The sequence below is a fragment of the Eumetopias jubatus genome, unplaced genomic scaffold, assembly GCF_037043125.1.
Source record: "Eumetopias jubatus isolate StellerSeaLion01/CBP00866 unplaced genomic scaffold, mEumJub1_p1.0 scaffold_7, whole genome shotgun sequence".
Lineage (NCBI taxonomy): Eukaryota > Metazoa > Chordata > Mammalia > Carnivora > Otariidae > Eumetopias > Eumetopias jubatus.
This window is the reverse complement of record NW_028274813.1, coordinates 145,804,921-145,824,165: the sequence shown is the minus strand read 5'-3', so window position 1 is coordinate 145,824,165 and position 19,245 is coordinate 145,804,921. Positions and strand designations below refer to the sequence as shown.

Below are 19,245 nucleotides of genomic sequence, written 5' to 3'. Positions count from 1 at the left end.
ATTTTTGGGGTTGAGTTGTATAAGTTCTTTATATACTTCTTTTTAAATTTTATTTTATTATGTTACGTTAGTCACCATACATCATTAGTTTTTGATGTAGTGTTCCACAATTCATTGTTTTTGTATAACACCCAGTGCTCCATGCAATACGTGCGCTCCTTAATACCCACCACCGGGCCAACCCAGCCCCCAATGCCCCTCCACTCCAAAACTGTCACTCTGTTTCTCGATTCCACAGTCTCTCATGGTTCATCTCTCCCTCCGATTTCCCCCCCTTCATTTTTCCCTTCCTTCTCCTAATGTCCTCCATGCTGTTCCTTATGTTCCACAAATAAGTGAAACCATGTGATAATTGACTTTCTCTGCTTGACTTATTTCACTTAGCATAATCTCCTCCAGTCCCATCCATGTGGATGTAAAGGATTTTTTTAAAAAAAAAAGATTTTATTTAGTCATTTGACAGAGAAAGACACAGCAAGAGAGAGAACACAAGCAGGGGGAGTGGGAGAAGGAGAAGCAGGCTTCCCGCTGAGCAGAGAGCCAGATGCAGGGCTTAATCCCAGGACCCTGGGATCATGACCTGAGCTGAAGGCGGACACTTAATGACTGAGCCACCCAGGCACCCCCATGTTGATGTAAAAGCTGAGTATTCATCCTTTCCGATGGCTGAGTAATATTCCATTGTATATATGGACCACATCTTCTTTATCCATTCATCTGTTGAAGGGCATCTTGGCTCTTTCCAGTTTGGCTATTGTGGACATTACTGCTATGAACATTGGGGTGCATATGGCCCTTCTTTTCACTACATCTGTGTCTTTGGGGTAAATACCCAGTAGTGTAATTGCTAGGTCAAAGGGTCACTCTGTGTTTAATTTTTTGAGGCACATCCATGCTGTTTTCCAAAGTGGGTGTACCAACTTGCATTCCCACCAACAGTATAAGAGGGTTCCCCTTTCTTCACAACCTCTCCAACATTTGTTTCTTGCCTTTTCGATTTTTGCCATTCTAACTGGTGTAAGGTGGTATCTCAATGTGGTTTTGATTTGAATTTCCCTGATGGTTAATGATGAACATTTTTTCATGTGTCTGTTAGCCATTTGTATGTCTTCTTTGGAGAAGTGTCTGTTCATGTCTTCTGCCCATTTTTTGACTGGATTATTTGTTTCTTGGGTGTTGAGTTTGAGAAGTTCTTTATAGATCTTGGATACTAGCCCTTTACCTGTAGTGTCATTTGTAAATATCTTCTCCCATTCTGTGGACTGCCTCTTTATTTTGTTGACTGGTTCTTTGCTCTGCAGAAGCTTTTTATCTTAAGTCCAAAAAGTTCATGTTTGATTTTGTTTCTCTTGACTTTGAAGATGTATCTTGAAAGAAGTTGCTGTGACCAATGTCGAAGAGGTTACTGCCTATGTTCTTCCCTAGGATTTTGATGGATTCCTGTCTCACACTGAGGTTTTCATCCATTTTGAATTTATCTTTGTGTACGGGGTAAGAGAATGGTCGAGTTTCATTCTTCTGTATATAGCTGTCCAATTTCTCAGCACCATTTATTGAAGAGACGGTCTTTTTTCCATTGCATATTCTTTCCTGCTTTGTCAAAGATTATTTGGCCATAGAGTTGAGGGTCCATATCTGGGTTCTCTATTCTGTTCCACTGGTCTATATGTCTGTTTTTCTGCCAGTACCATGCTGTCTGGGTGATTACTGCTTTGTAATATAGCTTGAAATCGGGCACGTGATGCCCCCAGCTTTGTTTCTCTTTTTCAACATTTCCTTGGTGATTCGTGGTCTTTTCTGATTCCATACAAATTTTAGGATTGTTTGTTCCAGCGCTTTGAAAAAATGTCATTGGAATTTTGATTTGGGATGGTGTTGAAGGTATAGATTGCTCTGGGCAGCATAGACATTTTTAACAATGTTTATTCTTCTGATTCATGAGCATGCAATGTTTTTCATTTTTGGGTTTTATTCAATTTCTTTCGTAAGTGTTGTGTAGTTCCTAGAGTATAGACCCTTTGCCTCTTTGGTTAGGCTTATTCCGAGGTATCTTATGGTTTTTGGTGCTATTGTAAATGGAATTGTTTCTCTAATTTCTCCTTCTACAGTTGCATCGTTAGTGTATAAGAAAGCAACTGATCTCTGTGCATTGATTTTGTATCTTGCCACATTACTGAATTGCTGTATGAGTTCTAGTAATTTGGGGGTGGAGTCTTTTGAGTTTTCCACATAAAGTATCATGTCATCTGTGAAGAAAGAGAGTTTGAATTCTTCTTTGCCAAGTTGGATACCTCTTATTTCTTTTTGTTGTCTGATTGCTGTTGCTAGGACATCTAGTACTATGTTGAACAATAGTGGCAAAAGTGGGCATCGTTGACGTATTCCTGATCTTAAGAGAATGTCTCTCCTCTTTTCCCCATTGAGGATGATATTCGCTGTGGGTTTTTCATAGAAGGATTGTATGAAATAGAGGAATGTTCCCTCATCTCTATACTCTGAAGAGTTTTAATCAGAAAAGGAGTTTCTGTCAAATGCTTTTTCTGCATCAATTGAGCGGACCATACGGTTCTTCCCTCTCCTCTTATTAATGTGTTCTATCACACTGATTGATTTGCAAATATTGAACCACCCTTGCATCCCAGGGATAAATCCCACTTGGTTGTGGTGGATGATCCTTTAAATGTATTGTTGGATCCTATTAGCTAGGATTTCATTGAGAATTTTGGAATCCATATTCATCAGGATATCAGTCTGAAATTCTTTTTGATGGGGTCTTTGCCTGGTTTGGGGATTAAGGTAATTCTGGCCTCACAGAATGAGTCTGGAAGCTTTCCTTCTGTTTCTATTTTTTGAAACAGCTTCAGGAGAATAGGTATTTCTTTTCTGAATGTTTGGTAGAATTCTCCAGGGAATCCATCAGGCCCTGGACTCTTGTTTTTTGGGAAGTTTTTGATCACTGCTTCCATCTTGTTACTGGTTACTGGTCTATTCAGGTTGTCAATTTCTTCCAGTTTGTCTTGGAAGTATACAGGTTTCCAGGATAGCATCTATTTCTTCCAGGTTGCTTAATTTATTGGCATACAGCTGTTGATAATAATTTCTAATAATTGTTTCTATTTCCTTGGTGTTATTTGTAATCTCTCCCCTTTCATTCATAATTTTATTAATTTGGGTCCTCTTTTCTTTTGGAGAAGTCTGGTCAGTGATTTATGGATCTTATTAATTCTTTCAAAGGACCAGGTTCTAGTTTTGTTGATCTGATCTGTTTCTGGTTTCTAACTCATTGATCTCTGCTCTAATCTTATTTCTCTTCTAATGTGTGGCTTAGGCATCATTTGTTAATTTTACTCTAGTTCTTTAAGGTGTAAAGTTAGTGAATTCAGGATTTTTCTATTTTTTTGAGTGAGGCTTGGATGGCTATATACCTTTGCAGTATCCCATAGGTTTTGACTGATGTGTTTTCATTGTCATTGGTTTCCATGAATTGTTTAAGTTCTTCCTTGAATTCTCAGTTGACCCAAACATTATTGAGCAGAGTGGTCTTTAGCTTCCAAATGTTTGAATTTCTGCCAAATTTTTTCTTGTGATTGAGTCCTCTTTTAAAGCATTGTGGTCTGAGAATATGCAGGGAATAATCTCAATCTTTTGGTATCGGTTGAGACCTGATTTGTGACCCAGGATGTGGTCTATTCTGGAGAAAGTTCCATGTGCACTTGAGAAGAATGAGTATTCTGTTGTTTTAGGGTGGAATGTTCTGTATGTATCTATGAGGTCCATCTGGTCCAGTGTGTCATTCAAAGCTCTTGTTTCTTTGTTGATTTTCTGCTTAGATGATCTATTGCTGAGAGTGGAGTACTGAGGTCTCCTGCAGTTAATGTATTGTTATCAATATGACTATTTTGGTTAACAGTTGGCTTAGGTAGATGGCTGCTCCCATCTTAGGGTTTAAGATATTTACAATTGTTATATCTTCTTGTTGGATAGACCCTTTAAGAATAATATAGTGTCCTTCTGTGTCTTTAACTACAGTCTTTAGCTTAAAATCTTGGGGTGCCTGGGTGGCTCAGTCATTGGGCGTCTGCTCTCGGCACGGGTCATGATCCTGGGGTCCTGGGATCAGGACCCGCATCAGGCTCCCTGCTCGGCAGGAAGCCTGCTTCACCCTCTCCCACTCCCCCTGCTTGTGTTCCCTTTCTCGCTGGGTCTCTGTCAAATTAAAAAAGAAATCTTTAAAATCTAATTTATCTGATGTAAGAATTGCTACCCCAGCTTTCTTTTGAGGTCCGTTGGCATGGAAGATGGATCTCCATCCCTTCACTTTCAGTCTGGATGTATCTTTAGGTTCAAAATGAGTCTCTTGTAGACAGCATATGGATGGGTCCTGTCATTTTATCCAATCTGCAACCCTGTGCTGTTTCACGGGAGCATTTATGACATTCACGTTGAGAGTGATTATTGAAAGATATGAATTAATTGTCATCATGTTGCCTGTGAAGACGTTGTTTTTATAGATTGTCCCTGTAAATTTCTGTTGTATATCACTCTTGGGGTCTCTCTCCTTTTATAAAGTCCCCTTAATATTTCTTGCAGGGCCGGCTTAGTGGTCACATATTCTTTCAGTTTCTGCTGGTCTTGGAAGCTCTGCATCTCTCCATCCATTCTAAATGACAGCCTTGCTGGATAAAGTATTCTTGGCTGCATGTTCTTCTTGTTTAGTACCCTGAACATGTCTTGCCAGCCCTTTCTGACTTGCCAGGTCTCTGTGGATAGGTCTGACATTATTCTGATGTTCCTCCCTCTGTACGTAAGGAATTTCTTCCCCCCAACTGCCCTTAAAATGGTTTCCTTGATTCTAAGATTTGCGAGTTTTACTATTACATGCTGGGGCACTGGTCTGTCTTCCTTGATATTGGGAAGCATCCTCTTTGCCTTTAGGACACAAATGTTTGTTTCATTCCCCAGATTAGGGAAGTTCTCAGCTATGATTTGCTCAAATGTATCTTCTAGTCCTCTCTCTCCGGCCCCCCTCAGGGATCCCGATAACTCTGACATTGGAACATTGGATGGGGTCACTTATTTCTCTGATTCTATTTTCAGGGATTTTGAGTTGTTTTTCCTGGCCTCTTTTGCCTTTTTGTATATTGATTGGTCTTCTAAGTCACTAATTCGTTCTTCTGCCTCACTTACCCTAGCTGTTAGATTGTCTAGATTAGATGGGATCTCACTGATAGCATTTTTAAGTTCTGCCAATTCAGCTTTCATTTCTGCCCTTAGAGACTCTATGTTGCCATTAATTGATTTCTCCATTCTAGCTATTGTCTTCACAATTCCTAGTCTGAATTCCATCTCCGACATCTTGGTTATATCTGTATCCATTTGTAAATCTGTGGCAGAAGTCACAGTCTCTGAGTCTTTCCACTTTTGGGTGTTCCTCCTCCTAGTCATTCTGTTGAGGGGTGGTTGAGGGAATATACAGAGTCTAAATTATTGACCACAACCCAAGCAAGATGCACCTGTTTTATAGGGACCTTAGGGTAGTCGGCTTCTTGTTCTTCCAGCCTGCCTTCTGGGGGAGGGGCCTGCCACACTGTTACTCAGGCAACCCTTTTTGGGCAGAGTTGTCCTGCCCCCTGTGGGGGGTGGGAATGGGCTCAGTGAAAACCAGTCTTTTGGGGCTTTTGTTCTCTGGTGGCTTTCTGTGTCTCTTCAGAGTCAGAGCAGAAGAGACTTTCCAACCCTCTGCCTCAGAGCAGAGAAATCGCAGTCTGTTCTTCAATGAGCTCTCCAGGCCACACTATCTCCGTTTCTGTCTGTGCTGCTATAAACTGCAGCGTCCAGGGTTGTGCGCCCCTCAGCAGCGCTCCCAGTCCTTGCCTCCAAGTCGGGGCACATCTCTGCCCTTTGTGCTTCTAAAACTGCCAGCCACCCCCAGTTCACACGTGGGGCCTTGCCACTCTGGTTTCAGTCCAGGGGGCTGCCCTAAAGTCCTTTCCCTGGCACTACCAGACTGCGAGTCTGTGCCCGGTCCCCAGAACAGGAGGCTTTTGCACTCCTGTGTTATTTCACCTTCCTGGCGCCAGCGCTTATGGCAGCTCCCACCCCCTTCTGTTTATCTTTGGATATGTGCCCATGGAATCACAGCTCCCCGCTTCATACCTCGAAACCAACTGCCTGCAATATTCTCTTTGTAGAAATCCAGATCTATCTTCTTACATCTCAGGCTGATTTCGTGAGTATTCAGAATAGTCTGGTAGATATCCAGCTCAATTCCAGGGACTGGTTGGAATGGGGTCCCCTACTCCTCTGCCATCTTTTCCTGAACCCCGCTCTTTATATACTTTGGATATTAACCCTTATCAGATATATCATTTGCAAATAAGTTCTCCCATTAAGTAGTTGATGATATTATAATAGCATTGTAACTGGGGCAGATGGTAGCTATACTTATGATGTACATAGCATAATGTATAAACTTGTCAAATCACTAAGTTGTATACCTGAAACAAATGCATCATTCTGTGTCAACTATGCTCAAATAAAAAAAGTAACCCTGTAGTTACTTTTGTAAGGAAATTATTTTTTGAAAAATCAAGTACCTAAATCTAATTGGACATTTCAATTCTTAGGAATTCAGTATAATAAACACAAGAATTCAGCTTGCTTCATGGAGGAACAGAGCTATAGATATTACAATAAGTTCTTAAAAAAATAAAATTGGGCTAATAAGTAATGACAGAGTAGGAAGAATGGTGAGTTAGAGTATCACTATTTGTCAACAGCACAATAAAAACCAACTTAGGCAAGAATCATCAATGGATACTAAAACAAGTAGATAAAAGTTTGTTGAGGAATATAGTATTACCATATACTCTCCATTTATCACCTCTACCAGTCTCTCATTAATTATGAAGAGAAAAACTTATCTTTACAGTACTCTGTAGAACCTGACTGACACCACCTTAACCAAGTGGTCAAAGTCAACATCATCAGCAATGGGACAAACCAACATCCCCATGCCTCCTGAGACGATGCACTGAGAAGGATATAACATCACATCTGTGGTATTCCTGTCAAAATGCATCACTTCAATCTAATCATAAGGAAACTGTGAAACAGGCTATGAATTTGCTGGTTTCCACTCTTCCAAAAAGGCAAGGTCCTAAAGACAAAGAAAGGCTAAAGGACTGTTGCAGATAAAGAAAACTAAGAAGGCATGGTGACTCAACACACAAGATGCTAAATGGAAAAAAAAAAGGTTGCTATAAAGGACGGTATTGGCACAACTGGCAAAATCTGAATTTGGACTGTTGTAAATAAAAGACCTCCCAAACCCCTTCTCTTTCTACAGGAGAATGTGACTCAAGGTTCAATTTCTGGCTCTAGGAAGCTGATAGCTATGTGGCCAGAGGAAAGCACCTAGAAATGACTTTTTATGGACAAATGGCACCTGACTAGAAGCCTGGTGAACACCTGGTAGAGATCCTATCACTTGGACTCCCCTGAGTCCAATATCTCCGGGAACAAGCATGTCTGGCGGGGCTTGGGAGTTCTGCCTCTGTGACTTTAACAGGGCTCATAAGGCACGGCTGCTGTAGCAATGCCCGCTGCAGCTCTACATCCAGGCCCCTGAGACATGGTCTGCCTCTGCTGCCAACCTCCAGCAGGAAAGGGCATGACACTGGCTAGGACTCCTTTCTTGTGTCCCTCTGAGTGTGTCTGAGGCAAACGTGGACCACGTTGTCCTGTAAGTAGGAAAGTACAACTGAGTCTAAGAAAGCCTCCTCCCAGTAAACATTGTAGAATAATTATCAGCTATTAGTACAGAATCCATCTTGAATTTCCTGAATGTGCTAATCACACTGTGTCTATTTAAGAGAATTTCCTGGTACATGCATGCTGAATTTTTAAATTTAAAAAAAATTTTTATTTTAAGTAGGCTCCACACCCAATGTGGGGCTTGAACACATGACCTTGAGATCAAGAGTCACATGCTCTATCGACTGAGCCAGGCAGGCACCCCGCATGCTGAATTTTAAGGATGCAAGTTCATTCATATTTCTTGCAGGACTGGTTTGGTGGCTAACTGAACACAATGAAAAAAAAAAAAAAAGAAGAGGAAGAAGAAGAAGAAGAAGTTGTTGAAGGATGCAAGTTCATAAAGTCCACTTCCAGAATGCTGATGTGAGCAGCCCCGTGGACCAGTTGCCAGTGAAACAACAATAACTGGAGAATAAAATATTAAAAATATTTTTCAAGTCTCTGAAATTGTTCTAAGAGCATATAGCAGCAAATGAAGAAACATGTAGTCAAGAAAAATACTAAATCTCAGCGAGAAAAGTGTGAGTCCTTTGAACATTAGCTAAGACCCGCTGCTTCTCTCCCCCACTGCAATTCAGCTTCACAGAAGCTCCACTCCAGACTGGTGACGAAGAAAACGGGGTCCCATCTCCCCTTAGTTCTCCATCACCAGGAAGAGCAGTCCTTCAGCATTTCTCCCCCTCCCAAAGTTGAAGAGGCTAAATATCTTGTTAGTGCATCCAAGAGTTTGGGGGCTTCTTTCCCCAACCCAGCCCCTACCCAGAGGCTCTACCCCTGGCACGACAGTCCCTGATTGTCCTGTTCCAAGCTTGAAGGTAGAGTAGAGGTCTCATGCCTGGAGAAGCCAGCAAGATCAGAGGCTACCAACCATTCCCAATAACTAGTCTCAACTAATATACCTGCCTGGAGACAACTGGACAAGACTGTGAGGCAATTTATGCACCAGAACACTGTCAAAGTAACAGACTAGTCATCCAGCAATTAGTAGAGCCTAACAGCTGGATGTAATACCCAATGAGCAGATAAGAGAAAAATCAGAGAGAGAAACAGTCAAAGATAGCCCAGCTAATCATCCCAAATAAAGATGTATATAGTCAAGACTGTAAACTCTGAGGTGTGCCATTACAGGCTTCACACTGCAAGGGAAATAGACTTTACCAAAATACTCCACCCAGGTCACTAAACAAATAAACAAGCAAACAATAATCCACAGAGAGGGAGAGAGGAATCAGATTCCAGAATTGTTACCATATGTTACCTAAAATGCCCAGATAGCAACAAAATTCACGAGACAACAACAACAAAACAAACAACCCAATTCAAGAATGGCCAAAAGACTTGAATAGACACTTCTCCAAAAAAGATACACAAATGGCTAATAAGCACATGAACAGATGCTCGACATCACTGATTACGGAAACACAAAAGTCAAATCCCTCTCACTTCACACCCATTACAGTGACTACTAAAAAAAAAAAAGTGTTGGTGAGGATGTGGAGAAATTGGAAACCTTGTGCATTGATGGTAAGAATGGAAAATGGTGCAGCCACAGTGGAAAACAGAATGGTGGTTACTCAAAGAGTTACATATAGGATCATCATATGGTCCAGCAATTCCACTTCTGGGTATATATCCCAAAAGAACTGAAAGCAGGGACTTGAACATTTATTTATTTGTACACCATGTTCACACCAACTTTATTCACAATAGACAAAAGGTGGAAACAAACCAAGTGTCCTTCAACAGATGAAGGGACAAATGGATGGACAAAATAAAATGGACATGGTGCTATTTGTTATACATGAAACAGCAGTAAGCAGCACAAGAAAAACGGTTATTCAGCCTTAAAAAGCAATGAAATTCTGATACAATCTGTAACATACATGAATCTGGGAGACAATAATGCCAAGTGAAATAAGCCAGTCAAAATATGACAAATATTTTATGAGTGCACATACATGAGGTACATAGAGTAATCACATTCATAGAGAGAGAATGTAGAACAGTGATTACCAGGGGCTGGGAATGGGAATGGGAGTTATTGTTAAATGGGTACAGTGTTTTATAGAGGGATTATGAAGAAGTTCTAGAGATGGATAGTGATGACATTTAACACAACAGAAATATATTTACCACTACTGAGTTGTACAATTAAAAATGGTTAAAATAGTAAATTTTATGGCATGCATAGTTTGCCACAACAAAAAAATAGCTAGAGGAACAGAGGCCTGAAAATGTTAAGCCCCTATCATCTTGAGGTATGAACTGACTGATTTAAGAGCTTCCAACATCCTGAGTCATAAACCAGAATGCCCATGGCAGGAGTGCCTGGAGCCTTCATAATATCTGCAGTCCACCTCACACTGATACTATTGCCATTTAGTGGTCCTTGAGCCCTAGACCATTGGGGTCTCTTATAACTTAGATGCTATTCAACTTCAGGAGGAGCAATTGCTGGGTGAGGGCCCATCTCTAATCAAATCACTGCAGGCTATGCGTCTTGATGTGAAAATCGTGTCTTTCAAAATTTTTTTGGTGTTCAAATGTACGAAGAAGATGGTTATAGGGACCATTTTGCAGAGATTGTGTGTGTGTTCTTCATAGTCTGTCTTCATCTTTTTCCTCGTAGGTCTCTCAGGGGTTAAACAGTATCAGGAAGAAGCAAAGCAAGTTTTTCTGCTTATTCTGCATGTTGGAAATGAGGAACATCTTATGTTCATGAGTAAGCTATTGTTTATTGATGTCATGATTATAGAAAAAATACTCCTGTTCCTTTTGTTACACATGAAACAGAAGCGAAGAATACAAGATAAACTATAACTAACGACTTGAATGATGTTGGTTTCTATTGTATTAGGTGTAAAAGTTGAGAGAAAAATAGTGCTGGGGAGATGACAGGGTCATGTAATAAAAAGAAGAAACAAACAAACAAACAAACAAACCCCAAAACCAAGACATGCAAAAAAGCCAGAAAAATGTGACCTATGTGTATGTATATATATACATACACATATACATATACATATACGCACAGGGAAAGTGCAGGCAACAAAAACTGCCTGCAAGAAGACCTAGACATTAGACTTAAAAAAAAATTTCAAATCATCCATTAAAAATACTTTCAAACTGGAATTAAAGTAAAAACTTTATATGTTCAAATAACTAAAGTATGCTTAAAGAAGTAAAGGAACAGAAGGGCGGAGCAAGATGGCGGAGGAGTAGGAGACCTGGATTTCGTCTGGTCTCAGAAATTCAGCTAAATAGGGATCAAACCATTCTGAACACCTATGAATTCAACAAGAGATCGAAGTAGAGAGTAGCAACAACTCTCTGAACAGAGAAGCGACCACTTACTGGAAGGTAGGACGTGCGGAGAAGTGAATCCGAGGTGATATTCAGGAGGATAGACAGCAGGGGGGCCTACGTCGGCAGCTTTGGCAAGTGCTAGAGCCGCAGAGCACAAAATTGGAACTTTTAGAAGTCGGTTCCGCTGAGGGATGTCACTCCAGTGGCTAAGCGGGAGGTGGAAACCTCGCGGGACAGTGTGGACTCAGGACCCTTGGGGTCACAGAAAGACCGGGGGTGCCTGAGTGCAGCAGAGCTCCCAGGTATCGGAGTGGGGAGACCGGCTGCAGAGATGGAGCCGAGGCGCGGGCTCTGAGCTCGGGGTGGCCATAAACTGTGATCCGCAGCCCAGTTGGGCCACTGCGCCTCCAGCAGGGACCCAACAAGCAGCAAAGCTGGGAAACTCCCCTCCCTCCCCCAGGAAGAGCGGCGCGGGAGTGCACCGCAGGGATGTGCTGGGTTTGGAGACTCCACGTGGGGTCGGGTGCCAGAGATACAAACGCTCAGTCACAGGCCGGGTGAGCACGGAGTGCGGCCAGAGACCAGGGAGACGGGAGTGATTGACTGCTTTTCTCTGGGGGCGCACTGAGGAGTGGGGCCCCGAGTTCTCGGCTCCTCCCGGCAGAGAGTGGGAGGCCACCATTTTCACCCTGGTCCTCCAAAGCTGTGCCGAGAGCTTACAGGGAACAAAATCTCCTGAGAGCAAACCGGAGCAGCTTGCTTAGCCCAGACTGACAAGGGCGGGAAAATTCTGCCTCTGGCAAAGACATTTGGGAACCACGGCAACAGGCCTCTCCCCCAGAAGATCAGCATGAACAGCCAGGAAGCCAAGACAAAGTTTACCCATCAAGGAGAACAGGAGAACTCCAGCACTAGGGGAATACTGCACATAGAATTCATGGTTTTTTTACTATGATTCATTACTTTTTCAAAGTTAATTTTTTTAATGTTTTTTTTTAATTTTTCTTTTTCCCTTTTTCAACCAACATCTTATCAATCCCTTTTTTAAAAAAACATTTTTTTCTTTTTCATTTTTAGAGTCATATTTTATCCCTTCATAGTAGTTACCCTTATTTTTGGCATATATGTTCTTCTCTCTTTAAAATTTTGATATAAAGTTTCTTCTAACAGATCAAAATATACCCTAAATCACTAGTGTATGGCTTTGTTCTAGTCTCCTGCCTGATCACAGTCTCTCCCATTTTTTTCTTTTTTTTTAAATTTTCTTCTTTCTTCTTTCAAACAACTTTTTATCAATTCCGTTTATAAAACCTTTTATAATTTTCATCTTTACAGTCATCTTCCATCCCTTCATTGTATCAACCCTTATTTTGTACATATATAAGTCTTTCTTCCTTTAAAATTTTAGGAGGCACTTTCTTCTAACAAACCAAAATACACCCAAAATCTAGTATGTGGCACTGATCTATGCACTAGCCTGATCATATTTGATCATATTCTGTTTTTTTTGTTTTGTTCTGTTTTTGTTTGTTTTTATCTTTCTCTTTTTCTTTCTTTTTTTTTTCCTCTTTCTTTTTTCTTTCTTTCCCTTTCTTTTCCCCTGGTTTCAGGTCTTTTCTGATTTATATAGAGTATACTTGCTGGGGACGATGTTAACCTGTTAGCATTTTCTGCTCTCATTCATCTCTTCTCCTCTGGACAAAATGACAAGACGAAAAAAATCACCTCAGCAAAAAGAACAAGAGGTAGTACCGTCTGCCAGGGACCTACTCAATACAGACATTAGTACGATGTCAGACCTAGAGTTCAGAATCATGACTTTAAAGATACTGGCTGGGCTTTAAAAAAAGTGGAAGTTATTAGAGAAACCCTTTCTGGAAAAATAAAAGAACGAAAATCTAACCAAGTCGAAATCAAAAAGGCAATTAATGAGGTGCAATTAAAAAGGGGGGCACTAACTGCTAGGATAAATGAGGCAGAAGAGAGATTCAGTGATACAGAAAACCATATGATGGAAAATAGAGAGGCTGAGAAAGAGAGATAAACAAGGACAGGACCACGAGGGCAGAATTCGAGAGATAAGCGATATGATAAGACGAAACAACATTAGAATAATTGGGATCCCAGAAGAAGAAGAAAGAGAGAGGGGCAGAAGGTATATTGGAACAAATTATAACAGAGAACTTCCCTAATGTGGGGAAGGAAACAGGCATCAAAATCCAGGAGGCACAGAGAACCCCTCTCAAAATCAATAAAAATAGGTCAACACCCCGACATCTAATAGTAAAACTTATGAGTCTCAGAGACAAAGAGAAAATCCTGAAAGCAGCTCGGGAGAAGAGATATATAACCTACAATGGTAGAAACATTAGATTGGCAACAGACCTATCCACAGAGACCTGGCAGGCCAGAAAGGACTGGCATGATATCTCCAGAGCACTAAACGAGAAAAATATGCAGCCAAGAATACTATATCCAGCAAGGCTGTCATTGAAAATAGAAGGAGAGATAAAAAGCTTCCAGGACAAACAAAAACTAAAGGAATTTGCAAAGATGAAACGAGCCCTAAAAGAAATATTGAAAGGGATCCTCTAAGCAAAGAGAGAGGCTAAAAGCAGCACAGATCAGAAGGGAACAGAGACAATATACAGTAACAGTCACCTTACAGGCAATACAATGGCACTAAATTCATATCTTTCAATAGTTACCCTGAATGTAAATGGGCTAAATACCCCAATCAAAAGACACAGGCTATCAAATTGGATTAAAAAAGAAGACCCATCAATATGCTGTCTGCAAGAGACTCATTTTAGACCCAAAGACACCCCCAGATTGAAAGTGAGGGAGTGGAAAACCATATACCATGCTAATGGACACCAAAAGAAAGCTGGGGTGGCAATTCCTATATCAGACTAATTAGATTTTAAAACAAAGACTGTAATAAGAGATGAGGAAGGAGACTATATCTTACTTAAAGGGTGTATCCAACAAGAAGATCTAACAATTGTAAATATCTATCCCCCTAACATGGGAGCAGCCAGTTACATAAGGCAATTAATAACAAAAGCAAAGAAACACATTGACAAAAATACAGTAATAGTGGGGGACCTTAACACCCCCCTGACTGAAATGGACAGCTCATCTAAGCAAAAGATCAACAAGGAAATAAAGACTTTAAATGAAACACTGGACCAAATGGACTTCACAGACATATTCAGAACATTCCATCCCAAAGCAACAAAATACACATTCTTCTCTAGGGCCCATGGAACATTCTCCAGAATTGATCACATCCTAGGTCACAAATCACGTCTCAACCGGTACCAGAAGATTGGGATCATTCCCTGCATATTTTCAGACCACAATGCTTTGAAACTAGAACTCAATCACAAGAGGAAAGTCAGAAAGAACTCAAATACATGGAGGCTAAACAGCATCCTACTAAAGAATGAATGGGTCAACCAGGAAATTAAAGAAGAATTAAAAAAATTCATGGAAACCAATGAAAATGAAAACACAACTATTCAAAATCTTTGCGATACAACAAAGGCAGTCCTGAGAGGAAAGTATATAGCAATACAAGCCTTTCTCAAGAAACAAGAAAGGTCTCAAATACACAACCTAACCCTACACCTAAAGGAGCTAGAGAAAGAACAGCAAATAAAGCCTAAACCCAGCAGGAGAAGAGAAGTAATAAAGATCAGAGCAGAAATCAATGAAACAGAAACCAAAAGAACAGTAGAACAGATCCACGAAACCAGGAGCTGGTTCTTTGAAGGAATTAACAAGATTGATAAACCCCTGGCCAGACTTATCAAAAAGAAAAGAGAAATGACCCAAATCAACAAAATCATGAATGAAAGAGGAGAGATCACAACCAACACCAAAGAAATACAAACAATTATAAGAACATATTATGAGCCACTCTATGCCAGCAAATTAGATAACCTGGAAGAAATGGGTGCAATCCTAGGATGTATTAACTACCAAAATTGAAGCAGGAATAAAAAGAAAACCTGAACACACCTATAACCACTAAGGAAATTGAAGGAGTCATCAAAAATCTCCCAACAAACAAAAGCCCAGGGCGAGATGGCTTCCCAGGGAAACTCTACCAAACATTTCAAGAAGAATTAATACCTATTCTCCTGAAACTGTTCCAAAAAATAGAAATGGAAGGAAAATTCCAAATTCACTTTATGAGGCCACCATTACCTTGATCCCAAAACCGGACAAAGACCCCATCAAAAAGGAGAATTACAGACCAATATCCTTGATGAACATGGATGCAAAAATTCTCACCAAAATCCTAGCCAACAGGATCCAACAGTACATTAAAAGGATTATTCATCATGACCAAGTGGGATTTATCCCTGGGCTGCAAGGTTGGTTCAACATCCACAAATCAATCAACGTGATACAATACATTAACAAAAGAAAGAACAAGAGTCACATGATCCTCTCAATAGATGCAGAAAAAGCATTTGACAAAGTACAGCATCCATTCTTGATCAAAACTCTTCAGAGTATAGGGATAGAGGGTACATACCTCAATATCATAAAAGCCATCTATGAAAAACCTACAGCGAATATCATTCTCAATGGGGAAAAGCTGACAGCTTTTCCCCTAAGGTCAGGAACGCGGCAGGGATGTCCACTATCACCACTGCTATTCAACATAGTATTAGAAGCCCTAGCCACAGCAATCACACAACAAAAAAAAAATCAAAGGCATCCAAATCGGCAAAGAAGAAGTCAAACTCTCACTCTTTGCAGCAATATGATATTGTATGTGGAAAACCCAAAAGACTGCACCCCAAAACTGCTAGAACTCATACAGGAATTCAGTCAAGTGGCAGGATATAAAATCAATGCACAGAAATCAGTGGCATTCCTATACACCAACAAGACAGAAGAGAGACCAATCAAGGAGTCGATCCCATTTACAATTGCACCCAAAACCATAAGATACCTAGGAATAAATTTAACCAAAGAAGCAAAGGATCTGTACTCAGAAAACTAAAAAATACTCATGAAAGAAATTGAAGAAGACACAAAGAAATGGAAAAATGTTCCATGCTCATGGATTGGAAGAACAAACATTGTGGAGATGTCAGTGCTACCTAGAGCAATCTACACATTCAATAAAATTCCCATCAAAATACCATCCATTTTTTTCAAAGAAATGGAACAAATCATCCTAAAATTTGTATGGAAGCAGAAGAGACCCCGAAGAGCCAGAGGAATATTGAAAAAGAAAAGCAAAGCTGGCAGCATCACAATTCCGGACTTCCAGCTCTATTACAAAGCTGTCATCATCAAGACAGTATGGTACTGGCACAAAAACAGACACATCGATCAATGGAACAGACTCGAGAGCCCAGAAATGGACCCTCAACTCTATGGTCAACTCATCTTCGACAAAGCAGGAAAGAATGTCCAATGGAAAAAAGACAGTCTCTTCAACAAATGGTGTTGGGAAAATTGGACAGCCACATGCAGAAGAATGAAACTGGACCATTTCCTTACACCACACACAAAAATAGACTCCAAATGGTTGAAAGACCTAGACGTGAGACAGGAGTCCATCAAAATCCTAAAGGAGAACACAGGCAGCAACCTCTTCGACCTCCGCCACAGCAACTTCTTCCTAGACACATCGCCAAAGGCAAGGGAAGCAAGGGCAAAAATGAACTATTGGGATTTCATCAAGATAAAAAGCTTTTGCACAGCAAAAGAAACAGTCCACAAAACCAAAGGACAACCGACAGAATGGGAGGAAATATTTGCAAATGACATATCAGATAAAGGGCTAGTATCCAAAATCTATAAAGAACTTACCAAACTCAACACCCAAAGAACAAATAATCCAATCAAGAAATGGGCAGAAGACATGAACAGACATTTTTCCAAAGAACACATCCAAATGGCCAACAGACACAGGAAAAAGTGCTCAACATCGCTCGGCATCGGGGAAATCCAAATCAAAACCTCAATGAGATACCACCTCACACCAATCAGAATGGCTAGAATTAACAAGTCAGGAAACGACAGATGTTGGCGGGGATGTGGAAAAAGGGGAACCCTCCTACACTGTAGGTGGGAATGCAAGCTGGTGCAACCACTCTGAAAAACAGTATGGAGGGTCCTCAAACTGTTGAAAATAGAGCTACCATAGGATCCAGCAATTGCACTACTTGGTATTTACCCCAAAGATACAAACATAGGGATCCGAAGGAGTACGTGCACCCCAATGTTTATAGCAGCAATGTCCACAATAGCCAAACTGTGGAAAGAGCCAAGATGTCCATCGACAGATGAATGGATAAAGAAGATGTGGTATCTATACACAATGGAATATTATGCAGCCATCAAAAGGAATGAGATCTTTTCTTTTGCAACAATGTGGATGGAACTGGAGGGTTTATGCTGAGTGAAATAAGTCAATCAGAGAAAGACATGTATCAGATGACCTCACTGATATGAGGAATTCTTAATCTCAGGAAACAAACTGAGGGTTGCTGGAGTGGTGGGGGGTGGGAGGGATTGGGTGGCTGGGTGATAGGCATTGGGGAGGGTATGTGCTATGGTGAGCGCTGTGAATTGTGCAAGACTGTTGAATCACAGATCTGTACTTCTGAAACAAATAATGCAACATATGTTAAGAAAAAAGAAAAAGAAGAAGATAGCAGGAGGGGAAGAATGAAGGGGAGTAAGTCGGAGGGGGAGACGAACCATGAGGGACGATGGACTCTGAAAAACAAACTGAGGGTTCTAGAGGGGAGAGGGGGGTGGGGGAATGGGTTAGCCTGGTGATGGGTATTAAAGAGGGCACATTCTGCATGGAGCACTGGGTGTTATGCACAAACAATGAATCATGGAACACTACATCAAAAACTAATGATGTAATATATGGTGATTAACATAACAATAAAAAATTTAAAAAACTAATGATGTAATGAATGGTGATTGACATAACAATAAAAATTAAAAAAAAAAGAAGTAAAGGAACAACTTAACAAATAGAGAATATAAGGAATGATTTTTCTACAAAACCCAAACTGAAATTCTGGAGTTGAAAAGTACAATAACTAGAATGAAAAAAGAAATCAATATCACATTTCAATATTCCCGGCAGTAGAGTCAATGAATTTGAAGACAAATTGATAAAGATCATACATTCTAAAGAGAAAAAAAAATAAAAAAAAATGAACAGAGAGGCGCCTGGGCGGCTCAGTCGTTGAGTGTCTGCCTTCGGCTCAGGGCATGATCTCAGGATCCTGGGATCAAGCCCCGCATTGGCTCTCTGATCAGCGGGAGGCCCACTTCTCCCTCTCCCATTTCTGCTTGTGTTCCCTTTCTCGCTGGGTCTCTCTCTGTGAAATAAATAAATAAATAATCTTAAAAAAAAAAAAAAGAAAGAAAAATGAACAGAACCTTAGAGAAAGGTGACAGACACCATTACACACTTCAACAGAGTCATAATGTTACTACTAGAAGGAGAGAAAAAAAAATAGTAGAAAAAATACTCAAGAAAAAAAGGGCTGAAATTTATCAAATGTGATGAAAATCCAAAAAGCTCAACGAACTCCAGAGAATTCCAAGCACACATCACATGTTGCTAACAGTGCTCAAAGATGAAGAGAAAATTTTTTAAAAAGCAACAGAAAAATGATAATATGCAAGAGAATCTCAGTAAGATTAACAAGTTATCTCAGCAAATTTTAATTAAAATTAAAATTTAAAATGTTTAATTACAAAACAGAAATTTGTTCTTCTTTCTCACCTTAACCTATCTGAAAAGCTATGGGATAAATATGCATATAACTGTGTTGTAATATATTTGACAATAACAACAGAAAGGATGTGGGTGTGAGTAGTTTTATGACTCAAATAAAGTGTACATAGTAAGAGTAAGAACATGGTAATTGATACTCTGAATGCCATAAAAATAAAGAAAATAAGGAATGATAAATAAGCAGGTTAACATATAGAACTCTATAAATCTATTATTTGTTTTTCTTTGTAAGCTTTTTAAAAATTTTTTATTTAAGTTTAATTAACACAGTGTATTATTACATTCAGAAATAGAATTTAGTGATTCATCAGTTGCATACAATA

At 40.1% G+C, this 19,245-nt stretch overlaps 1 protein-coding gene across 1 annotated transcript in view; it reads right to left on the bottom strand.

Moving 5' to 3' along the window:
* Positions 1 to 19,245, bottom strand: part of NIPA1 (NIPA magnesium transporter 1) — an 86,388-nt gene that overhangs the window by 38,387 nt on the left and 28,756 nt on the right. The window lies entirely within an intron of this gene.